Source organism: Petromyzon marinus, chromosome 47, assembly GCF_048934315.1.
Source record: "Petromyzon marinus isolate PM22_M1 ecotype Great Lakes invasive population chromosome 47, UKy_Petmar_22M1.pri1.0, whole genome shotgun sequence".
Classification (NCBI taxonomy): Eukaryota; Metazoa; Chordata; class Hyperoartia; order Petromyzontiformes; family Petromyzontidae; genus Petromyzon; species Petromyzon marinus.
This window is the reverse complement of record NC_133713.1, coordinates 7802476-7828834: the sequence shown is the minus strand read 5'-3', so window position 1 is coordinate 7828834 and position 26359 is coordinate 7802476. Positions and strand designations below refer to the sequence as shown.

The 26359-nt window shown below is 47.2% G+C and overlaps 1 protein-coding gene across 33 annotated transcripts in view; it reads left to right on the top strand.

Moving 5' to 3' along the window:
* The first annotated feature begins 1768 nt into the window (after positions 1-1768).
* The window catches only part of MBNL1 (muscleblind like splicing regulator 1), a 165772-nt gene continuing 141181 nt past the window's right edge, over positions 1769-26359 (top strand). For 7 of the 33 annotated variants that reach the window (XR_012947045.1, XR_012947044.1, XM_076074359.1 and 4 more), the window contains exon 1: positions 9087-9690. The gene's annotated coding sequence lies outside the window, so the exon portion shown is untranslated. Of the gene's footprint in view, positions 1868-9080; positions 9691-21681; positions 25101-26359 lie in introns of those variants that run through there. The other 26 variants (XM_076074340.1, XM_076074342.1, XM_076074343.1 and 23 more) reach the window with 10 other exon arrangements.

The following is a 26359-nucleotide window of genomic DNA, read 5'->3' as shown; positions in this document are numbered from 1 at the left end:
GAACCAAGAATATGAATCCCTGCAGTTACGAAAGCTTTAAATCAAAAGGTGTTAAGATGTTCAAACACCAAATAGATACATTTTGCAAGGCATCATGTCTGAATTAGCCACACACACTTGTGGCAAAACATGCAAACATACATGGTCTCATCATTATTATATGAATTGTCTTTGAAACGGATTGGCCTACACCAGAGACACCCATCTTATGGCCTAGTCTCACCACCAGTGTCAGACCAGAGAACGCCAAAAGACAAACAGTAACAAAGACAATGCAAATAGCAGAACAATTATAGCTCGGGTCGGGCAATTATATCTATGCGACCTTTTTGTCAGTATCAAAAACTATGAAAAAGAAGAATAGGGACTTTCACCTTTTTGGTAATAACACCGGTGTTATACGATGTTCAAAGACCAAACACCAAATGTTTGAACATCTTAATACCAAGCAACCAAATGTTTGAACACCTTAACACCTGTGTTATTGCCATGAAGGGTAAAGCCTATTCTTCATCATCGGTTCATATTTATTCTGAGGCTCGTGATACAGTTTAGTACAGAAATACCTCGATGTGCAAATATTCGAGAAATGAAGTTTCTGTACAGTGAGCTTTGGAATTATTACCATTATGCATACACACGGAGCTAAAAATAAAGTGAAATAATAAATGCATACACTCAAATTAATACGTAAATAATACATTTACTATACAAATAAGAATAACATTATCTGAAGATATGGATTCAGTACACTATATATTTGTCAGTTAAAAAATGTAATACTATACAGTATATAACACAATATTATTTTCAACATGAGTGTCATTGTTTACAATATGAATGGTAAAATATATGACCGAAGCTCCAAGAACGCATCTACTTTGTATACGGTTAGCGCACTGCGCTAGGAAACCCTCCCTTCGGTTGACTCATCCTTAAATGAGTACCTGGTGCGATATGTAAAACATCAGCACTGGTGGACAAAGGCAGCCAGGCCACCCACCTCTTTGGCCGGGCCACCCACCTCTTTGTGTTGACCTCCCACCCCTTTCTGCACCTTGCCAGCTTTCATAGGTGCTCGCTAACTGCACTTGGCCTAACATTGTGTTAATATGCCTTTGGCTGCCTTCGTGTACGCCTGGTGCACAGTGTGGAATGTGTGCGGTGCATCTGCATCGGCTAACCCCATAACATTTGAATGCTTCATGTGACCTGCCAGTTAACCGTGGCCACTTTAACTGGCCTCAAAGTGCACCTAGCCTGGCAGAAGTGCTGTTGGGATGACGGACGTCGTTCAGTTGTGTTCTGACTCATTGTCATTCCTGTTTAGCAAAACAGTTAAGGCCACAAGGCGCTGGATAGATTGTTGCATCGCAAGATAGTGAGTGGTGGGGTGGCCTGGAATGGGGCCTTCATGCAGCAGTGGATAGATCACGGCTGGTGATTATGACGAGGCACACCATAGGGTGCTCCGTAAGAGTGCTTGGATTATGTGCCTCTGTATCTCGGCGTGTTTGTTTTCACACGTACGTGTGTGTGTGTGACCGTCTGTGCATGCGTCTGTGTGTAAATGTGTCGTGTGTGCATGTGTAGTGAAATTGAGTCACTGGGAGATTGGTAGACAATAGAATTAGGGGTAGCAGCCCGTTCTACCACTTGCACCTGTGGGCAAGGCAGGAGCCCTCTGGGGGATCCAGAGGATTGCGGGGGGGGGGGCCGAGGGCGGAGCCTGGCCACGCTGGGGAGGATGAAAGGCGAGCTCCGACTCGCAGTCGGGCTGCTGCGTTCTGGAGTGGAGCTAGTCGTCGTCGTGATCTTCGCCCTCTTCAAGCTGTTCGTCTGGCAGCATGTTGGCTGTCCTGACCCGGTATATACAATAGTTATCCTCTAAGGCTGTGAAGGCCGGAATAAAAGAAAGCACCTCCTACTGGTGTCTGTGAATTAGCACACTGCACATGTCTTTGTGTGTCTGCATGAATTTTTGTCTGTGTACATGTACAGTATCTGAATGTATATGTGTTTGAGTTTGACGATATGTTCGTCTCCAGGTCTCTCTGTGTGCATTTGTGTGTCTACATGTAGTGAGCGGTGGCGCAGCCGATTAAATGAACCAGTCCTGGACCTCTCCTAGGTTGACTGAGCCTCAAACGAGTACCTGGGGTGATGTGTACATTTTGTGTTCGCCACCCACGCCCTCGTGTGCCATACAAGCCTGCATAGGTGCTCGCTAACAGCATTTGCCCCAACAGTCTAAGGTTATAGGGGGGGTCTTTGTGTGTGCCTGTCTGTCTTTGTGTGGCGTCTGCGTTATTCTCTGTGTACGTAAGTGTATCTGCCCCTGTGCGGCGTCTTTGAATGTCTGTGTTTTTGGGTCTCTGGTCCTCGCAAGTCTCGGGTACGCGTGCCTGTGCGTGTCCGATACGGAGAGGCGTTCGTGACGTTATCACCGCACAAAGGTAAATTCGCGGGTATAAACTCCAGCGTGCACACACAATTATACCGTGTCATCATTATCATAGTCTCAGCCCAGGCCACGGCTGATCTCACTGGCAGAATAAAGATACGCTAACGCTTGCAGACGGTTTAAATAGTGATAGCCAGACATGCCATACCACCACAGCGCGGGTACCACTCACCACTGCACGTGCGTGCCTGCATTCCTAATGTGTACCTGAGTCTCTGCGGGGTACACCAGTATAGGGCAGTTTGATATTGCATTTTCGAATCGGTCTGTGCGGAGCTTTTACTGGCACTCCACTCGAATGCATGGTAGGTTTTATCCGGGCCCTCCGTGTTTGGATTCTTGAACCTATCTGTGCGGAGCTTTTTACTGCCACTCCAACCGTATGCGTGGCGCGTTTTCTCCCGGTCCTCCGGTATCCTCCCACACAAATCTAAAATGATGCTCACTGAATGGAATTTCCCCCGGTATCCAAATGTAGGACCTTTTGTGAAAGAAAAAAAAAACAGTCTTTAGAGTGAGTGAGGTTTTCCTGGGTTATATACGAGGTGGGCAGCGAGGCCTTGAGTATAATGCACAATAGGCAAAAGCAGGTCGTATCGTCCCTACCCGTTCTGTTTGGTGTCAATTTTGATTTAAGCTTGTTTAATATTGACTGCGTCGCGAGTTTTGTACGCTCCCGCCCTTAAACGAGGGCAGGCCACCGAGCTGTTCTCATTAATAATTTTTAAGTCGCGCGCGGCACGCGTGTCACTGTGTGCGTGTGACAGGCCCAGAACACACAGCCCCAGCTACTTATCTACAAGATAAGAACTGTTTGTTGGGGGGGGGGGTGTTCCTCAATGGCGGTACTGTACGCTTTAAAGTGCAAGCGGCGATGCGTGGAGGGGATGAGCAGCAATCGTCATCAACGTAACTCGCACGGCGTGAGCCGAAAAATGAAGGCGTCTGAGTCGGCAAACAATGCATGGATGGACGGGGGTAGGCTTGTGATCAAGTGTGTGTGTGTGCTAAGGGACCGTCCATAAATGACGTCACGCACCTGCGGGGGGGGGGGGGGTCAGACATTTGTGACGATGTGCGACGAGAGGGGGGGGGGGGGGTGAGAAATGTGACGTCACATCAAAATGCGCAACTTTAAATATAGACAACACATTCTACTCAATTAAATAGACTTTTCATAAATGTTTTCTCCTACAACATCAGAGTGCAGCGGCACATTAAATACGCACTACAATGACAATAGTTTAAAGCGATTTGAAGCATGTTTTATTTTTTGGAGGGGGGAGGGGGCAGAGCTTTGTGACGTCATTTGAGGGAGGTCTGACTTTTTGTGACGCCGTGTGACGAGGAGGGGGGAGGGGGGGGGTCAAAAATCGTCCAAAATCGCGTGACGCCATTTATGGACGACCCCTAGGACACCGTTCGCTTAAGCAATTGCGGATGAAGCAATTGCACGCTTACCCAAACGGGTCTGTAAAAAGTTTTAGAAAGTAACAACACATTTATTTACCGATGGCCAAATCATGCCGAATGTGGCTGATCTCGTCAGATTTCGGAAGCCGAGCCTGGTTAGTGCTTGGATTGGTGTCATCTCTCAACGCACGCCAGGTGTTGCAGATGGAGGACTGAGCGATGTGGCCTGCCGGGAGACGGCCACGCGGCAGTGGGTTCGATCCTCGGATAGAGTTGTTCCGCTCGTCGGATTGAGTCTGTGCATTGAATCGTACCTTTGCCGAGCTCGGAGCGGTGTACCCCCTCGTATGCGTGGTACTTTCGATGTGTCTCTGCAAGTAAAAAGGGGCTCTATGTGAGTCTACGAGTCTCTATGCGAGTCTTTGAGTCTCTATACGAGTCTATGGGCCTTTATGCGAGTCTCGGGGTCATACCGTGTATGGTATTTTATTGTCTCGTCAAAGAGCCTCGTGCGTGCCTGGGTGACCCTGTGACCTCGGCCGAGGAGCGAATCAGGGACGAGGGAATTGAGTGCGCATCCACTCGGCCCGAGCAGCCCTCTCGCTAACAAGGAGTGAAACGGATCGCCGCCAGTGCCCCGCTACAATGCGACTTGGATCCACTATGCCTCCAAAACGCAGAGTAGCGCTGCCGCAGCGGTGTTGCGCAATGCCGCGTGGAACCCATTGACCCGAGTTGCATTCCCGGTCACGGCTAACATTCGCTGAGAGTGGTATCGGAACCAGTCATGCCGGATCCCATCGCCAACCCGCATAGGCGTCCGTACGGTGAAGATGGATTGTTTTGTCTTAGCGCATGCTGTATTCAACCACAATATTTTAAGTCGCAGCAACTCACTCACCCACACTCTCCACCAAGGCCGTGGCCATGGAGTCAACATTGGGGGGGACCAAATCTTCCAAGGGGGTCTGGGGGTCCCGCCCCCCCCAGAAAAAAATTAAAAATTTTGAGAACGAATTTCCTGCCTAAAATATACAAAAAAATCACTAACACATAGAATGGACTTTTTATTTATTTTTTACAATAATGTCTAATAGTGTATTGTATTACATTTCTCTTTGTTTTTTCTCTTTTACATTTTCTTGTTTCATTGTATGTAATGGCAGAGATTAGGGATTAATAAAGTACAACCACAATAATATAAACAGATATCTATTTTATAGCAATATATTGGGGGGGGGGACATTTTGAGCATATTTGAATATTGGGGGGGGATGTGTCCCCCTCAATATATTATAATTGCGGCCTTGCTCTCCACACTCACCACACTGCAGGTCACGACTCCTTTTTTCTGCTTGTTCCGTTGCACTGCTCCACTTTGGTTCGGACCTACACTCACTGGACATCTGTGAAAAAGAGCTTCATAATAATAGGGGTTTTCCCCTTTTTTTCTGGCAACAAAACTGAAACCTTTTTACAAGGATTCACCTCTGCATTAACCACAATACCTGCAGTCAAAATGCAAACAAAAAAAAGTACTATGATAATATATGCATTGTCCTTGAAACTGATTGGTCCACACCAAGGGACGGCTTCTTTTGAGCCTCGACCCAATTGGTGCTCGACCAGATGACGCCAAAAGGCGTCACACAGCTCAAAGACAATGCACTATCAAAGTAATGAGGGCTCGGGGTGAGCATCTACATCATTAGACCTCCTTTGCCAGTACCAAAATGTAATAATAGGGTTTTCCCCCTTACTTTGATAGTGCATTGTCTTTGAGCTGTACGCCTTTTGGCGTCATCTGCTCGAGCACCAATTGGGTTGAGGCTCAAAAGAAAGCCATCCCTTGGTGTGGACCAATCAGTTTCAATGACAATGCATCATATTATCATAGCATTTTTTTTGCATCTTGACTGCAGGTATTGTGGTTAATGCAGACATGAATCCTCGTAAAAAGGTTTCAGTTTTGTTGCCAGAAAAAAAGAAGGAAAAATCCTATTATTACATTTTGGTACTGGCAAAGGAGGTCTAATGATGTAAGAGCGTCATTGTTAATCAGATTTCTCCAGGGTAAATACAGTTTCTGATTCTGGAATTCCCTCCTCTCGTCGCATTTCTTTTCCCCTAATTCTTATAATAATAATAACCCTGCTCAATTCAAGAAACGCGTGACACTCTTATCCATCACAACTTTAATTGTGTTGCTTCCTGTTGACCCTTTTGAACCATTAGAGACGGGGTGATAAGATTAGGCTGTGGCGTGTTTGGCGGTGGCGGTGATTGATTGACACGGTATAGACAGGACTTCATCTAGCAGTGGCTTTACATTTGTTGTGGGTTTCACTTGTTATTATTTCAAATTCTATATAATTATAACTCAATCTGCTCACACGACTGCGCGCAAGGCGGGTGGAGACATCAATTGGAAATGAATCCCGATGTTCGCGATAAACGCATCGGCTCGTTACACAGATGATTCGCGAACGTTATACATTTAGACTCAAGGGAGCAAACGAAAGCTGTGCGAACGAGATGGGAGGAAAATAAATGCATCTGAAAACATAGAGACGAGAGCGTAAAAACGAGGCGAGAAATAATTATTGAAGCGCTGGTGAGAATCGTTGCATGTTTTGGCACTTCGTGACTAATTCGCACGGCTCGCTGGCCAAAGTGGCTGTGTTGGTAGAGCGGACGGCTCGCAATCGGAAGTTTTCTAGTTGAAATCCTGGTTGCGGGGTTAATTCAGCCCATAATCACCCCGGGGGGGGGGGGTTGATAAAATATGTACAACATTGTGGTTGTACTTCGGACAGACTCGCACACACAGAGTGGGAATGTTGAATTTGTATGTTTTTGGGCGATTTGTTTGTTTTGATTGCCTTTCCTGTACTTTGCACTACGATCGTGTTTTTGTATTGTTTGTTGTTGTAACGTTCTTATCCACCCCTACTGGGCATCTGTGAAAAGGAGCTTCATAGCTCACTGGATTCCTTCAGTATAAATATTCTGATTCTGAATTCCCAGCACTGACTCTGCAGGGCTGTAAACAGGAGATGAGAATCGTTTCCTCAATGCTGCTTTGATCCGGAAAGTACTTTAGCCACTTTGCCATTGAGATGGCGATATCTCTATGGATGGCCCAAAATACGTTCATCTGTTTCTGTAGAATGCGGTGTCACTGGTGAGGGCGGTGAGCGTTTGTCTTGCGCGCCACTGCCACCACTGGATGTCACGCTGACCTTTTGAAATTCCCCGAATGCATTATATTACATTGCATGGAGTCCGCGCGCACTGTGTTCATGTTGAACTTCTTTCGCGCCGTACGTAGTCAACCGTGCTAATCGGTGGCGCGGGGGAAGGACAATGAACTAAGAGGTGATCTACACATATCACTTCTTAGCAAAGATCACTTCTTAGCAGGAGAGAATTTCATCAAAAAGATTGTGATGAAGTCAAAAGTAATTGTCCTATGGTTAGACTTGCCCCCTCCTCCACCCTGTCAGAGGAATGTTGAATTTCCACCACTGGCTCTGCAGGGCTGCACGTCGGTGATGAGCACCGTTGCCTCCTCAATACCCATTCGAGTGGGAGAAATCACTCTGTGACCTGGCCGTACCTGCAGAATTGTTTGTCTGTGCGGTTCTAGGGGTGGAGTGGGGGGGGGGATGGGGCTGGTGGGCGCTGATAGACGAACGAGGTTTCCTCCAGAGCGTGACATGTTTGCCATGCTGCTGCTGCTGCTGTTCTCCGTGATTTACTTAGGGGCCATCCATTTAGTAGGTACGCAGAAATGTCAACTTGACCCCTAACCCCCCTCCCTGTAGGCACGCGTACTTTTTACACCCCCCCCCCCGAATCCTATAGAACGGCCGATATTTAATCGACGCTGAAACGATTAAGGAATAATAATATTAACGTGTTTAAGCAAACAGTCCACCGCCGGACTAACTAATTTGAAGGCCAATGGAGACAAATTATTATTGAGGCTTCACCACCCCCCCCTCCGTTTCCTATGCGTATGTACACGGTCAATAGACCCCCCAAACGCAAGCGTACGCATTTGGGTTAACCCCCCTCCACCCCCCTCCATGCGTACGTACTGGATGGATGGCCCCTGAAGAGGCGCACAGTCCTAGCTCGCATGTAAACTCTACCACTGTCCAGTGCTGAATCGACAGTCTCCGATCAGAGATTACTTATTGGCGCTAACGCCAGACCCTTTTTTTTAAAGAACAAAAAAAAACACGTGGGTTTCTTTTTTTGACCATGAATTGTAACTATAATAAACGACGCTGCAAGGAACTGCAATCGTAATAATAACGATAACGCAATGCCATTTATTTACTCGGGAAAGAAAAGCCTCACTGGAGTCTCGAGACGTGCTTTTTTCAGCAGAGTCCCCTGGCATTTGGCACTTTTTGCCAAATTCCATCATCGCGTATTTTGCATTCTGTGAGGAAGCTAGATTTCTCCGCTTCCCCCCCACCCCTGCACATTGAGAAGCAACACGCGTCCCCAAGTACCGTACACTGTGCTGTATTTGTCAGCGATAAATGCCCACACTATGATAAGCCACTTCGGTGAGCTGTAATTTGTAATGGCTTACATAGGCTCAGCGGGCCGTACACCAGATAAAATGAAAATGGTAATAGTCGCATTCCTGTCAACCCATACGGTTTACACGTATTCTTGTACGGGGAAATTGAGTTTTCAAGTCCATTCGGCGTACAGCCGTTTAAATACGGATTTTTAAAATCTATTTGTGTTTGTCCCTTGTGACTGGACTTTGCAGAAGATTTATAAGGACACGGGGGGTGACCAATAAGGTCTGAATTGGTCTGTAATAAGGTAGTCACTGATAAGGGATTGTTGACAGGTTATGGAGCCGTCATCATCGTCATCATCATCCTCCACCTCATCCATCCATCGCGCCCGCACGATGATCACCACCACACACACCGCGGAATCAGCCCCCCACTCTCCCCCACCACTACCCTCCCCCCCCACCAGCCAGGAATGCAGAGGAAGCACCCCACCCTGCCGGCGTGTGGGTGGCTGCAGCACCACAGCCACCGATCGCAGCGCTGTGATTCGCCGACCAACGTGGGGGTGGGGGGGGGGCTTCTGTGGGCGCGGGCGGCCGACTGAGCGAGCGAGTGAGTGAGCTCGACCCCTAGGGTTTGGGGGGGGGGCTGCCTTTGCCGTGACGCCCTCGCTCATATTTCATGCAAAAGCCACCGCCGCCGTCGCCACCACCACCGCCGTCGGAAGAAGACATTTTTAGTGTTACTCCTCCCCCGTCCTGGGTCCTCCTCCCACTCCGCCTGCCTCGTTTCAGCCGCCACTGAACCACGCCACTACACACACAACCACCACACCACCCGCCAAAGCTTGCGCTGTGAATAAAAGCTTTGGCTCGTCCGGGGGCCCGCTTTGCTCTTCAAACAAAACCCGCCCGTTGAATACCGACGATTCTATTATTTTTTATACATCATTTGTTTAGTGATTATTTTTCATAGCCACCAGGCCACCGCCGTCGCCACCACCACCGCCACCACCACCACCACCAAACAACCAAGCCAGCGACCACACCACAACGTAATCTCTCCCCCTTCAAATCTGGCTCTCGTTCCTTAAGTTTCGTTCGTTCGCGCGTGTGTGTGTGTGGAAGGAGGAGGAGGAAGGAAGGAAGGAGGAGGGGGGGTTAAAGGAGAGACAGAAAATGGCTGCAGGTTTGGCCCTGGCTGGAATTCTTCTTCAGTCATCGCCCAGAGAATTGTCTCCAGCGAGAGTCGGCGTAGACTTCCCAGGTAGGCACTTCTTGAACGTCGCAACAGTCATTACACCATTATTCCCCCCCCCTCCCTCCCTCCTAGGTATTTATTATAATTTGTCATTAATAACATTTCGTTTTACATAGCGTCATTAAATGCCGACAAGCATCCCCACAACGCTGGACGTTTTAATATTTAAATGGACCGAATCCTATGTCTGTCATCTCTAAATCATCACCGTCACTACCACCAAATCACTCGCTCACGTCTGACATTATTTGGCTCGTCGTACAGTACGGTACCTTGGCCTCTTCTTCCGTGGCATTATCCGTAAAATACGAATGATTAAATTGTCAACCCACCGGTACAGTACTGTAGTAAATGCCATCATCGTGTTATATTTATTACGTGGATTGTGTGACCTGCACAAGGACAATGTTTGCCTTTTTAGAATTGTTGTACTTACGCTATGTGCATAATTTAGCAACTGGATTACTTTGTTATCATTGATGGTTATTAATTCCATGCGTGCATGTTAATTGATTAATAGTAGCACGTTAACGAGGGCGTTATTAACCGTGTATAAGGTAAGAGAGAGTTGTTCATCCTCTGAACGCCGGTTGATATTTTGCAAGCGGTTAACAATTTTGCAATAACATTTAAAAAAAAAAATTGTAAAGCAAAAGCACATCTTTATTTTAAAAAATGTAATTTTTCTCGGTGTTAAGTCCAGTACATTTCCCAACACCTTAACCCTGGCATCTGTGTGCTATGAAGGACCATTGCCTGAAATGTCGCCTATCATATTCAGTTTTTATTTATTTAAAGGCCTCAGTGCTATTGACGAAAGAGTTGAGTGGTTGTTGTTTTGTATGCGGTAGTAATTCGTGACAGTTTTGGCTGTGATGCTGATGGCTATGCTACGGAACGTGTTTTTTAGTGTATAATTACCATTAATACATTTCAACTCCAACACTCTTAATACATTAACTTCCTTTCAAATTAAAAATATCCGACATTTCGGGCAACGGACTTCTTCCTCGTTAATGCCACAGTATTATTAAACGAATGTGTAGAGTTTGTTACTGTTGTTAATTGTGTTTTGTACCGACGCACCAACACCACCCATAAATAATCAATTTTAAATAAGAGATGCTACAGCGTTCATTGTATAGAAGACGAATTTAATTGCGTTGAAGGCAGAGCACGCTAATCGTCTGCTTCTTGTTAGAGACACACACACAGTGTGGTTGTTTAACGCCAGCATGCAAGTGGCATGAAGGTACAGTACACACAAGTGGCGCTGTATAACATTGAATGTCTCTTCAGAGCAGCGGGTTTGCGCTCACGCTGCATCCTGTTGCGAATCACCCCGCGGTTATATTGAGGCTGATTGTTGTAACGGGTGTCCTCCCTACCCCCGTCCGTACGTCGGTCAACTGTGAATGTCATCGCCCGGCTGTCTCTTTGCCTGCGGTGTGGTCAATGTCTCGATGTGTGTCCGTCGCTTGCAATGGTGAATGCTTCTTTACACGGTTAGCACAACACAAAGGTCGGAATAATGCCGAGTGCACGCCGTGTCCTGTCCGTGGGGTTTGTTTGACCGGTCAATGCAAGTTGGTGAACGGGGTTTTTTTTGGGTGGCCAGGAACAATTCGGATATCTTCCATGATGTCAACCAGTGGCTGTGAGTTCGACTCATGTAGCCATGTCCGTAGTGCAGTGTGGTTAATACTGCACCGAAGACAAAGTTCCCCCGTATAGCCTTAACAGACTGTAGGGGGCAAGTACTGTTAGCGAGCACCTATGAAGGCCGGCACGGCACACGAGGGGGTGGGTGGCCGTCTCCCCAGTGGCGGTGTTTACACAGCGCACCAGGTGCTCATTTGAGGCTGAGTCGACCTAGGGGAGGCCCAAGACCGGTTCAGATAATCGTTACTGGCGTTAGCCGTGAGCTGGAATCGAACTCGGGTAGCCGGGTTCGTAGTGCAGTGTTGCTAATCGCCACGCTACTGCTGCCCACGACAGACACAGACCTACGTAATGTGGAAATCTGCAAAACAGGGCTGTATTTTATTTTTGAAAAAAAAAAATCTCGCGTAAGACAACGACTTCAACAACGTTGCGTTTTATACTTTTTTACACTCTGTTGTATCCTCAAATCTTGTAACTCAATTTTAACCCACTTCCCAATGTGGTATCGACAGCAAACTTGGTATACTTATGTCATACTGATGACAATACTAGATTCTTTAAAAAAAGTATTTTTAAACATTCATTTTTCTATATTATGTTTCGGCTTAAGTCTAATTGTCCACGCTCAACTAAAGTTGGCTGTAAATGACCACGGTCCCCTTACGTTATGGTAAGCTTTGCGGCCACTTCCTGGAGTCGTGGAGGGTACATTTAATTAAAGCGTGTTTAAAAAAAGTATTTTTAAATATTACTTATAAGTGGCGTAATAATGTTTTTTTTTTTACCAGTGGTGGGTTATAACTGAATTTCGCTGCACGTTTTGGTTGACTCGCTATTTTTATTTAATTCTCAGCATCGCGACTATTAATTTCACGCTTCTAGACAAATATTCTATCGGGCACCACCACACACGTGGAGAGGGAGGCGTTATTACGATGGGTGGACGGGCGGCCTTTGTGTTGTTGATGTGTTTTTTTTGGGTGTCCGCGTGATTTGCGTTGGGGCCGTGCCGTCCTCGTCGTCTTTGGTGGTGGTGGTGGATTTGGCCCTGAGAGCTTTCGTCAAGAAGGGGGCAAAACCAACAACAAAAATTGGAAGCTGGTTCGGCAGTTCCACTTGCTGGATTCTTTTTTTCCGCCTGAAGTACGACCGCTTGTGTTGCGATCGAAACGTCGTGATAAATAATTGTATTTTATTTTTCTACCTACGTGACTTTACCGAAAGAACCAACAGAGTACTCATTAAACCTGATTCCCGCTGTGCCGTGCAAAGTACAGGCCGGCCTATAATCCAGCACCGTCTACCCCGGGGTTTTTGCATCAAGGGGTGCTCACACCCCACACACAGACACACACGTGGCCTGGGTGCGTGTGGATGGTGCAGCGAATTTGGGGGGGGGGGGAGGGTTTGCTACGATGTGGCGGTGGGGTTAGGGGCCATCCATTTAGTACGTACGCATGGAGGGGGGATCAACCCAAATGCGTACGCTTGCGTATGGGGGGGGTCTACTGACAGTGTGCGTACGCATAGGAAACGGGGGGGGGGGGGGGGTGAAGCCTCGATAATAATTTGTCTACATTGATCTTCAAATGAGTTAGTCCGGCGGTGGACTATTTGCTTAAACACGTTAATATTATTAATCCTTGATCTGTTCTGCGTGGATTAAATATCGGCCGTTCTATAGGATTCGGTAGGGGGGGGGGGGTCAAGCGTACGTACGCAGGTGGGGGGTTGTAAAAAGTCCGTACAGGGAGGGGGGTAGGGGTTAAGTTTTGACAGATTTTTGCGTACCTACTAAATGGATGGCCCCCTTATCATTATCAGACGTGCCGATGTTGTTGTGCTCCATCGTCAACCGCGTGGAAGGCCGAGTTTATAATACAATACGAAGGGCGAGATTAAACGGTTAGGGGAGACGTATATATAGTGGTTAACGGAAGAGGGGGAAGGGGAAAAAATCTTAACTAGGTTACTTTGGAATTATTGTCTTAAATGGTTTATAGGAAATCGATGCAGACCCAAAGGGTAGTTCCATTTGTCTTTTTAAAAATGGTTATCGTTGTTGGGCCCATTGTGCGGAGCGGAAGAGAGCACGGGCTATAATGTTTAGCTGTAACCCGTATGAGATGATTTTTTTTATTGAGACGCGTTTGCTCTGCCGGAGCTCCTTGAACATTCTGTGATTTGCCGGAGAGGCAAAGTGACAGGATGTGCTGTGGGGCTCAGCTCTCTCGTGGTTTGTACGGCTGATTTGCCCACGACTGCGTTCGTAATTCGTTGAATCCCTTACGACGCCGTCGAGATATGTGGCCCGCCGCAAAAAAAGATGGCAGATCTTCGACATCCGAAGTTTCTGTCGGCAAATAATGGTGCGTTAATTTATCCAGCACGCTTCATTCACAGCAACGAGGGGTTTAACACGTAATATTGAGTTTACACGAACGCTCAACACTCACGATATATAAAAATGCAATTAATCGCTGAACGGCATTGAGAAAATATTTAATATTTCACAGTAAATACTTTTGGTAAATGTTGCCATCTTTATAGTCGACGAAAGCACATGAAGAGCGATGCTGTACCAGTTTTTTTTTTAAAGCGATGCGGTACTGGCAGCAGAGACGATGCTCACATCACGTTTGTCGACCAAACCAATTTGTACGTTCACGACACGTGCGATAAACGGCGCACGCGCTCGAGAATTCTTAGACAACTCAAGTTTTGTGGGGTGGGGGGAAAGAAGATAATTATTGGCAGACTTTACTTGCAGATCGCACGCTGTCACAATAGGCGCCGGTGTTCACGATTAGCTCTTGAGGATGCTCTAGCGATAGATTTTTTTTATTTGGATTCTCATGCGTCCAAAAACGCAACCGCATCTCAAGACCTAACGCTAGACAGGGCGGGAGGGTTGGGGGGTGCATGTTCATCAGACATGAAGAGGTGTACACATGATTAATTGTGTGTGTATATAATATATACATAGTGGTGAGCGCTCTGCGCGAAGAACCCTGGGACCCGAGTGCTATTCCCGCTCACGGCCAAGACCAGTGACGATAATATGAACTGGTCCTGGGTCTCCCCTAGGTTGACTTAGCCTCAAATAAGTACTTGGTATTGTGTGTAAACAATAGCACTAGGGAGACAAGGGGCAGCCTGGCATATTGCTGGCGACCCACCCCCTCGTGCGCCGTTCTGGCCGTCATAGGTGCTCGCTTACATCACTGGCCCCAACAGTCTGTTGGCTATGCAAGGGGATCTTTGATATATATAGTTTTGAGAAGAGACACTCAGTGAATCAGAGGAAGGTCTTGAACTCAGGTTTGGGTAGGGAGTTGGCAGCATGGATATTTGGGGGGAAAGGTCAGGGGTGTCGACCACAGAGGAGAATGGGCGACCTCCCACTGAGTGAAGGTTGTGACCGGGTGCTTTGAAAGAAAGCCTTGGATGCAGTGGAGAGTGCGTGGAGGGGAGCAGAGTGAGATGAGGGGGGGGGTATCCAGGGGTCAGTTCCTGGAAGATCTTGAAGACTGGGTGCGATTTTGCAGTTGATGCGGTATTGGATTGGGAGCCAGTGGAGGGATCACAATGTTAGGGCGGTATGGTCTTACTTACGGGCGCGTGGTGGAGTTTAGAGAAGACTGATTTTCCGAGGCCGCATAGGAGGGAGTTGAAGGTGCCGAGTCGGGATGGTGGTGATGTAGGCACGGATGAGGGTCTCAGCAGGGTAAGGGAAAAGGTTGGTCCGTGCACAGTGCGTGCCCTGGAGGTGTATAATTTCACTGATTGGATAAATGCTGTATCTCTTTTGTGCGCTGCAGTCTGGCCGTTTTTAGTGCCAACTTTTTCGTCTCGCCATGTTGTGGCCATTAAATTCACAGCAGGAAATGTGCTGTCTAATGACGGAGAGGGCCATGCTTGAATTAGCAATGCCCAAAGCTGGTGGCAGCCATATCCACTGATAATGTACAGTGCTTGATGAACTTAGCTTGTGTTTTACACAAAGGCAGTGATTTTTTTACCAGCGAGACAGTCTTAAGTGCAGGGAATCTGCACTCAGCCGAGCGCGTGGAATGGCATATGCCTAATAGGCCCATCGCCAACGCCCAGGCGGGAAAATTGTCCCGCTGTGCTTCGTAGTGAGTGGCTACTTCACCTGCCCTCTATCTGCATCATCGACATCAAAATACTCATGTTGCCCTAACCAGAACGCTGTTTGGTTGGTTGGTCAATGTCGTCAGCTGGCAATTGTAATTTTTTTTTCAGATTTGCCTGCTAGATTCTACTCTTGCAAACCCACGTGGGTGGCTGTGTTGCGCTCTTGAGACATTTGTTACGTAACGGGGCGCATTGGATAAACAGTATTCATATGCGAGCTGCTGCTGTTGTATTTATTCACTTGCTACCCAATCGCGTAGAGGGACCGGGAATCTCGTTGCGTCTCGACGCCCGAGGTGGCAGGCACCTCGAACGCATTCGTTTGCCCTCCTTCCTTCCCCGTACCTTTCCTTCCCTGTATTTATTTGCTGGTTGGGCTTTCCTGCCACTTGAAATGTGTACATTGCCTCGGGACAGTAAGTGACTTCCTGGCACGTCGTGCAGTGGCAGCTGAGACGACAAAGCCTGGCGCGTTGGCATGTGCCCATTAGCCATTACCATCCGACGCACGTGCAAACCGACGCAGCTCGAAATTACGCACCTGGAGGTCACCGGAGAGGAGTTTCCAGGGCAAATAGAAATTACCGTGAGACGCGGATGCCTTCTCTTTCTTTTCTGTCTTTTTAGTTTTACGGCAGACGCCTGAGCTAGTGCCGTGATGCGTCAATCGCCACATTGCTCGAATTGAGCGCAGAACGAATGCGTAAACATCTCTCGTACGCCTCGCGCGATAGTGGAATGAATGTGTGGCAGGCTCAGAGGCGTCTAATGTATCCTTGTGAGTCTACTCCACTGTGGGTGGTAAACTCGCTCCACCTGGTTTGGACGAACTCATGTCCTCGGTTGCTCTGCATAGAATTAATACCGTAATAGGTTAAGCGCAAGGCTAATGTCTCGATTACGCTGCCAGACACGGACCGAATTGAGATTCCGCACCTGGCAGCGTGCTTTGCTTATGTCTTAGCCCTGTCCTATGATTACTGTTGTTACATTCTATTTTATAGCTTTATTTTGGTGATTTCGAAAACATGGCTAAGCCATGTTTCTTGTGGAAGTGCGGAGTTGGCCTGATAACTTGAATCTAAATTGTCTTATGGTTGTTGTTGTTTGTCTTGCATCACACTGGGATTTTTGCACACAGCGTTGTAATACGGTGCTTTTTTTCTGGAAGATTTGCTGGTTTATCCCAGGATGTTCCTGTTGCGCGTCGTCGCTTTAAGATGTTCCTCTGTTCATGTTTTGTTTGTTGCGGTTGCACCCGACTCAAGAGCCGCGTGGCTCACAGGGCTATACCAAAATAAATGAAACTTGAAACAACATATGTTCGTGGCTTCATTGAAAAGCAGTGTTGCAGAACCCCTTTTGAATTTAAAATACAACCTGCCAAGCGCGCGCCGACGTTGATTGTTTTGTGGGATGTTTTGAGAAAGTATTTCCCGTCGGGTTTTACGGCTCGTGCCGTGGACTCGTGAGTGCGCGCCGTTTCGCTCGGGCCGCTGCAGAGCCAAGGTTACTTAACCGAGAGCGAACACGTAGCTTACCTTTTTAGGCTGCTCGGACACGTGATTCATAGCACAACTGTAGTTTGTCGCCGACTTTCACATCACAACGGATGTATCTTGCACGTAAATTACTCTGCCATTAAGTATAACGTTATGGCATGTCATCAGTGTCGCCCGAGAGCTTGCCGAGAGGCCTGTGTGATGTCGCACCATTATAACACCCGGAAAGCTTCCGCTGCTCGCTGTCGCGCAGTCTTGGTTGTGACTCGATTTGTTGTTAAATTATTAATATTAATTTCAAATTTTGTTTTTATTTCCTACAGTTTAACAGTATATTTGTTCTATCGATGGGCATGCCACGAGATGTAAGCGTGCAGTCGGGGACGCAGAAGCAGCGCAAATGGTTTGTGTTTGGAGAAAGGTCCCCCTGAAGCAGATGTCACAAAACTACTTCTGAGATCTCCTTTAAGTGACCTCTGGTCTACACAGTAGGGGGCAGCACTTTCCCCATCCGCTCTGCCAGTGTTCATCGCGCGACAGGCAAGCAGATTTTTTTTTCTTTTAATTCTCAACGGCTGGAATTTTCCCCCTGCATCTTAGCGGAGAGACAAATTTAATGAGAGGTTTTTGTTGTTGTTGTTGCGTGCAATCATTGGCGAGGGCACTGGGACCGTTTTGGAACTCGCTACGGATGACAAGCGCGGAGCTCTCTTCTTAATACTCCATTTTGTTTACATTCGCTCGCAATGATATCACGAAAGTTTACCCTGCACCAGTCTGCCGCTTGCGATCAGATGGCACGATCTGACGGACAGGCTCTCGTGACGTGGGCAAGAATTTGCGCGTTGCTGTGGAAATTTCATATCTGTGGGGTCGTTTTTTTTATTCCTAACAGCCACAAAAACACTTCTCCTTTAATATTATAATCTAATTAATTAAACAGACAAATGATAACCATGCAATCGCAATCTGATGCAAATGCAGTGGATGCGAAGCAAGCAATTAGCTTCAAATTATTGCGACAAGTCCAATCGTCTCACATTTGTAATAACATTTAATAAAGCACCGTTAAATTAAAACCGTCCTCGCTCTTTGCAATTGATGTTCGCGGCATTAATTCTCGATATAAACGTGACAAGATTGTACGGTTTCGCGACCGAAGTGAGAAAATTGCGTCGAGAATAATTTCACCTTAAATTAATCATGTCGCTTGTCTTCCCATGTGTGAGTACTGTGTGAGTATACGTCGGTCACCATGTTGTCTGCATTGTAAGATGCTCAGGAAAGTGAAACGCAACTCAGAGGTGGCTCTAGAAACTACCCAAGGGGGGAGTGGGGGGCCGCCCTGAAATTTCAAGCTTTTTTAAAAATTGGGCCCCCAACATTAAAAAAATTAAACAACAAATATTTTCTTCTGCTACATATCAATAACATAACAATTTATGGGGTCTCAAAAGGGAAGTGTCACCACCATCGCCCCCACTCTCTCACCCATATTTCGATCCGCCACCGGTGCACCTAATGTGCGGTGTCTATAAAGTTATACAAATGGCAGGGTAAAAAGTGCTTCTCAATTGGGAGAATACGATTCGTACGAACTATCGCAGTGCCCCCCCCCCCCCACCGAATCGTTGGTGGACAATTCCACATCACCGTCTCAGGGATCAGTCTTGCCACAGAATGACCCCCAATAAATGCAACAAACAAGTACAACAATTTAGACTGGTAGCAAACCTCATAATGTGGAAAAGTTGGTATTTGCTGAAGGCGTGTGTACCTTATTTACCGAAAATGTTGTGCATTAGGAATAGGTTTTACCCTTTTAACTGGCACAACAACTCACACCTTTATTCAAGGCATCATGTAGGAGGTCTCATAATGTTGTGCATTGTCACGGAAAAAGCGGCCACAGCTCTTCTACCACCGGTGTCTGGTAGACTCGCAGTTTGTGAGTCACACGCGGCGCACCATCGCGCTTAAGCCGCGTTAATTTAAAAATAATATGAAAATTACCCACAACGCGGGTACATTTTCCAGAGGACGCTGCGTGTGGACCGTATTGAGGTTGAAATGACATCTAATTACTGTTGCCATTAATTATATCAGGAATACAAAGACTCATATCTTGAGTAAAAATTATCGTGGCTCCATATTAATACTTAATTTTTTGCACGCTCTGCAGCTAAGGTTAAAAGCGTAAATTTTTTTACCGTAGGGGGGGGGGGGGGCGCGGGGGCACTGTGACTCGTAAAAATGATTTAATATCAACAAAACTTTTGTATGAATTTGTGTTGCTATTATGGACTGACCCTCTTGCCAAGCGGCCACATTCATCGAAGTGTTACTGCTGAAATCTTGAGAAACTAATAGAAGCAAAAAGGACTACGAAAATTTTGCAAACGTAACGGCTACCTGTGTTTGCTTCCGTATCGCTAATTGTATAATGTCTAAAAGACGCACGTGTGTCGGAAAGTGCTCCGTACCGCGTGCGTGATTATTCAAGACTTGATCACGTCCCGTCCATGATCTTTGTCCGTCGACGATTTCTTGCCGTGCACGGACGATGAAAAAATGTCCTCTTGCTCACCGCGAAAATGAATTCCGTTTGTCCGCGGGAATGCGGGCAAACGCCGTTCAAGAGCCGGGCCATTACCTCTGCCAAAAGGCGCGGCTCATGCGGCCTTTCAAGGGCGAATGAAAATGTCTGGCGAGCGACCTATGGCTGAAAGTATATCGTGTCTTTTTTTTGTAGCGCGCGTTCTGAGTGAACGTAAATCAATGTTGCCGCGTCGCTAAATCTCTCGCTCTCTCGTGTCATTCGCGAGCTCTAGGATACCCGGGCCCCGCATTGAGTTGTGACGCTCCAGCGGTGGTTAGGCTCACAGCACCGCTTACTCCACTTATCTGGTTATTTTTGCGCAGTGGCCGGCTCTTTGAGCCAAGGGTGGCTTAGTGGATCGGGTTCGCCGGCTAGGTGAATGCGGATATTAGGCAGTTCTGGTAGCCCATGCTCTTTGCGGAGTTTGTAACCGTCTGATCTCGTTGCTTCCACTTGATTGGTTTCCGACCGTGCTGTTGGCGTTATTCTGTTTTTTTTCCATCCTTGCCGGTTGCCCATGTGCTACAGTGCCAGAAGTCTGGTGACGTGGTGCAGCGGTAATGAGTTTCGCGGTTCGAATCCAGCGGCCGCCCTGGTTAATACCGCGCGGTGTGTATTAACCATAAAATTGCTTACGCGCGCCCTCTGCTTCACGGTGAACGTTAAACATCCCGCGAGTCGGCCGCTGTGTGCCGGCGCCATGCTCCAATTTCGCCAAATGTCTGGACCGGCAAATTACTCGACCGTTTTTATACGGAGTAACCATCGCCCTCCACCTGCCGCCAAAAACTTGGCAGGGCTTTCCTGAAAAAGGCTCATGAGACCCGGTGAGGCTTTCCAGGGAAATTAATCATGATCACAATAATAAGTGTCTGTTTCAAGGGATCACAGAATGGAGCAAATACCGACGCGGTTACAGAAAGAAAAAAAACCTCAGAACATACAAATGACATGCATGGCCCTTTTGTTAATCCATGCTGCGTGGACCGTCAGGGTTATTTGCTGGTCAGTACAGGATGGTAAAGGCAGGAAGCATAGACCAGGGAGCATAGGAATCCAGTACAACAATGGATGTGGCTGCACTGCCCTCTGCTGTCAAAACATTAGCGCTACCCAGCCTATAAGACCTGTTATTATTGATGGTCAACTTTATCCAAACACTATCCAGGCCCCTACTCTGCTTGGCTTCCTGGATGTGACAAGTTTGGGTGCATTCGGTGCTTTTTGGTCAAGGTCATGTGCAGACCTGTAAATTCTACAAAACGAACATGATTGCGATTTCAAAACACAATAAAAAAATCTGATGTGCGTTAAATAACTGCTCAAATTACATGACACAAAATGTACAGCGGAAAGCATTAGTTCTAATCGATGACTCAGGACAGAAAATGTTTTCAGGTAGGAGGCAATTATCGTTTCCCATCGTTGGAGCAATGAAACCAGGCAATGTCCCATGTGTCTCAGCGGGGATTATTTAATCTCCTGGTTAAATAAAGGAGACCGCCGCTCCTTCTGCCGCCAGAAAGGTGTAGCGGTCGCGAAGCGTTAACGGACGGCAATGTCCTCGTTCTGGTTCTGAGCGCAGCTCTCAGCTGTAAGCGACTCCCCACCCCCAGCCAGACGCGGGGCTCAGATAACCTTCGGCGCGTTTTCAAACGCTGACGCGTTATCAGGCAGCCTGTACTCGCGGAGGTGAGCACGATCGACTCAAGGGCAAACGCGTCCTCCTTGTGCTGTCACCAGCGGCGCTGGTTTTAGGAGTTTTAGGAGCAGCAGCAGAGACGGTCGGACATGCCGTGCCAATCCCTCCCCCATCCCCTCCTCCTGCTGCCCCCCCCCCCATCTCTCTAAATGCAGGGTGTGCCAGGTTTAGGTTTATCAAGTCATGTCCCATCTTGCACCCGTCTCTTCATTTTGTTGTACAGACCCCATTCCTTGAAGTCGACGAGCAGCTCCTTCTGCTGCTGCTGCTATTTGGCCGTTTTGGCTCGCCAGCCTTGCCCGAACCACCGGTTCAAAAACTGAACGTGTGGACCAATTATTTTGGGCGTTATTGCACTCAATGTCCTGTTGTGGTGGGATTTCTCATCGTTTACAGAAAGCATTGTATTTGAACTCGAGACCTTCCCCACCAAATATCTTTTTCGGATCTCCTGCAGCAAGCCTTCCGCTCTGACACTGTGGCCCATCCATATATTTTTCCTCTTTTGAGTTATTGCAATTCAACTTCCCTCCTCTTAAACCCACGTGAGCAATTACTCCTCTGTTCCGCTGATTTTTCCTCCACTAGACACGCAAAACGGCGCGTCTCGAAACTTTCCGGCTTTCTTAACATCTTCCCGTCTCGGCGTGCACGCGTCTGCCAAATATAACACCGCACTCCATCATGCCAGGCTCTTTTTACGTGACTCTTCTTTCCTTCCCTGGTCGTTCATCTTATCAGCAGTGCACTTTTTTCGGCTGAAAGCCGATTTTTTTTTTCCACGGTAATCCTAGCTCTGATCTCTCAGTGTCCCCGCGCGTGAAAGGAGTTTTTATCTTCCACACTGGCACTTGGTGTCAACGCAGGATTTTGAGAGCGAGGGCTGCCGCATTTACGATGATTTTCAGGCCTCCGAAAGCGCCCGCAAGCACCCGCACGCCAATACAATTTAAGGTAGAAGTTTATTTGTATTAAAAAATAATACAGTGTGTTATTTAATTAATGTCCTCAGATAATGATTTAAATTGCCGATGACATTAATTCCCACTTAAAAAGTCAATTCCACTTCTCATATTTGCGTGGTTCTGGCAGGTGAAAAAATAAAAAAAAGGCTTTACGAAATCCTCGTGCGGTGCGGTCGGCGGGAAAGCGTCACGTGGACCGCCCTACCCAGGCACACGGAGGACGGATGAAATTGCTTGTCTAGACCGCGTGGGGTTTCATTTTATGCAAATTGCAGCGGCAGACCTCTCCGCTGCGGCGAGGCCTCACACTCGAGTGCTCTCTGAGAGGCATTATTAAGCAGATGTATAACTTATCTCAAATATTGTTGGGTATCGTTTGCTCGCTTGAGGTGGAGATTCGCCACTTTTTCCTGGAGATTATCACGGGCTTTATTTTTTTTTTTGGAGAGCAGACACAACTGTATTACGGCGCGTAAATCTTGCGTGTTGCTCGGCACTTCGCGCGTACTGCTGATACAAAAATCTCTGAAAATTGTTCTTTTTTTAACAACCAGCAGCAGCTTATTAAAAAAAAATGTCAAATACATTGAAGCAGAGGCAGCCGGCTGGCACAGGAGTCAGAGCGCAGAGTTGGTTTCAGCCACCCGTGGTTAAATCTGGGGTTCCTCTCTCAAGTCTCGTGACGCGGTGGTCTTAACCCCCCCCCCATCACCAATGACCGCAGAAATAATAACAACGTAAAAATGTGTTATCACCTTAGTTTGGCTAATTTCCAGCTCTTGAAAATATAAATTTGACGTCGTTATACAACAACTATTTAGCTCGGTAGCGGGGCTTGTGGGGAAATTTCAACGTCCCCTACTGTGGGATGAAATGGCCTCTTGAAAGGATCTCAAAAGTAGTTCTGCAATATCTATCCCCCTGCGTGAGTTCCCAACGGACACTCGTGCCCAAGCCACGAGGCCTGAGAGCGCGGACTGGTAATAAAAAACACAAACAGCGAGCTGGTGCCAACCTGGCCACCTTCTTTTCGTGTCCGTCCACCAAAGCCAGATGTCCTTCCAGTGGCGAGCACATTTCTAGCGCTCGCAGGTCGCCTACTGAAATATCTTTCACGGTGCAGGCCCCCCCCCTCCTTCTACCCAGGCAGTGGGCAGAGCAAGAGACGTCGCAGGGTCTGCCTATCGCCGCAGTCACTGCTCTGCGTTTCTGGCCAAAGGATTGGAATTTGTATTTTTTTAATAAACTGTGGTCCTTGGTGATGCCGCAAGTGCCTCATGGTGTTCTTTTTTTTTTACCAAACTCAAATGTCACATGTCATACTTCACTCGTCATCAATCCCAATGTTTCCTGGTCCCTTCTGCATCACAATGAGGCCTCACTTGACTCTGTACGATGACGTAAACGCAAGTGAGTCAGTCTTGTGAGTCACCCGCAGGCTTTAAATCTGTTAATGATGAGAGGAAAATCCATTTTAACTGAACAACAGAGCAGGCTGGAAAACCATCGGTGCAGGTTGTAATACTATAAGGACCACAATGCACTTATTCAGGAAATGCAGATTTTTTTTGCATATGTATAATAGCTACGTCTTGTTCGACACCCAAAAACAAAGATCTCCCGTATAGCCTTAACAAACTGTTGGGGCAAGTGCTGTTTAGCGAGCACTTATGAAGGCCAGAATGGCACACCAGGGGGTGGGTCGCCAACATCATGCCCCGGCCACCTTTGTCTCCCTAGTGGCAATGTTTACACACCGCACCAGGTATTCTTTTGAGGCTGAGTCGACCTAGGGGGAGGCCCGGGACTGGTTCATATATTCGTCACTGGTGTTGGCCGTGAGTATGAATCGAACCCGAGTCGCTGGGTTCGTAGCGCAGCGCGTTAACCGCTACACTACCACTCCGCAGTGGCCGCACACCCAGAAGTTGACTCGCAGACGTGCAGGTGAAGGATCGTGTCACAATAATAATGACATTTGAACACATTTGGTCTTCACGTAATTCTTTGAGCGTAGGGTTATCTTACGAAGGTGCTGTGTTTCACAGACGAGCCTAGTCAGAAGGGGGCAATGCTGCTATGTGATTTTATGCAATGAAGTAAGATGGGGGGGGAGTCATTTCTGGGACGCTGCAAAATTTGGACCGTGATGCCGGCCGCGTTCGTGGCCTACATTTTTTCGAATAACGTCAGGGGAACGTTGGCATCTACTGTGAAGCAGACAGTTGGCAGTCGCTGGGCTCGAACCGTGAACCTTTGCAACAAGCGGCAAACGCTTTTATCGCCCCGACCGTGTTTTACTGTCGTCATTGCTGCAGCGCGGATTCGTAAAGCCCAATAATAATTTTTGTTATTTTTTTTAAAGCTACATTTGACTTTTAACGCCTGGCCCGGTCGGGGGAGTGAAGCCGCCACCGCCCTCAAGGTGGCGGTGGCCGCCACGGTGCCCGACGGTCTCAAAGGAGACAACAGAGTACCGCTCTGTGTGGCGGTGGCCCCGCCTGGGTGTTGCGTCCGGGGAATCGGGCCGCTTCTTACCGTACAGTTTTAATACGCCATCGCTGGCCGCCGCTTCATAGCGCTACGCTGATTAATGTGCCCACGTGCGTGTGACCTGATTTAATATTCCTAATATATGCATTGCGGTTTTTTTTTTCGCTGTGGACTGAATAATTGGGCCTCCTTCAGGGGGGGATCGAGGGGGGGGACGCTCATAACCCGCTGACGACGACGAAGATGCCATGACACCACCACCTCTGTCTTTCTCCCTCTCTCCAGAGCGGGATCGCATTGCGCGCGGCTGGACTCGTGGCGACAGAAACTTGGTAACGATTGATTTCTGCCCACCAGCCGCTCCCCCCCCCCCCATAAAAAAAAACAAAGCAGGCGGCTTAATGAAGCCCCCTGCGAGAAAGAAAGGAGGTTTTTAATTATGCCGTAATTGTAATGTGTGCTTGAAATTTAAGCCTGGTGTGGTGTTTTTTCTTTGCCCAATGCGTCACTGCCCCGGGCGGGAGACGCAGGCGTGGGTGATAACGCTGATACAATGTTTGGGCAGCTTTGTGTATTTTTTTCATCGTATGCTCCTAAAGCATTGCAAGTAATTATAGAATAAACAATATGGCCTTGATGTACCCTGCAAAGGCTCGCTGAGCATGAAGATGAATTTTCAGGAGTGTTACGGTCTTATTATTTTTTTCCATGAGTTTCGTTTGACTTATGGTAGGAAAACCGCAATCTGTAGACAACTCGTGCCGATACAAAAAGAGTAATGTATTAAGCTGCGCACAGATATTCAAGACTTCATTCTGTGTCACTTTCCTGGCCACCCAATTTGAAGGAGGGCAGATGTTGTAAAGTTGTGGTGATTTAAGAAGACTTATGGCAGGCTTATTAGCACTCGCATTTATATACGTAATAATGTTGACTCAACTACATTTTAAGAACGTTTGCATAACCTTTAGTCACAATGCAAGTAGAATAAAGCTTAAAACAAGACATTAACGATGCATTGATCGGCTTGTCTGCCCATTCAGAACGTCCAAATTGGAATCTTCTTTGACGGAATAATTACACTATGTAACACAATTTTTGTTTCTGGGTAGTAAGTCTTATTTCTTAATTACTTATGTCTAAAAAGTATAGAAAATGGCTGTTATTCCACACAAAGTTTGCTTTTGTGACCAGGACAGTGATATTTTGAAACTTACCTATTTTCAATGGGAAAACGGGCGAATTTGTGTCTTTTAGTTCACATAAAGTCAGAAAAAAAACATATGAATCACAATTAACATGTATTTATACGAAAGTAATACAAAAATGACTACAAAAGATTTAGAAGCAAGTAGTTTTTCGAGATTTACGATTATACCGTTAATTACTTTCACGCAATCAGCCCCCAAATGTAGTCTCCCATCATGTTCTCGTTCTACTGTCAGTGGTAGCGGCATTCAAAGTCCAGTATATCCTGGTGGAAGCACTCGCCTTGCTCCTCCGAGTATGCTCCCATGTTCTCCTTGAATTTATCAAGATGAACGTCAAGGATATGGACTTTGAGGGACATCCTACAGCCCATTGTGCCGTA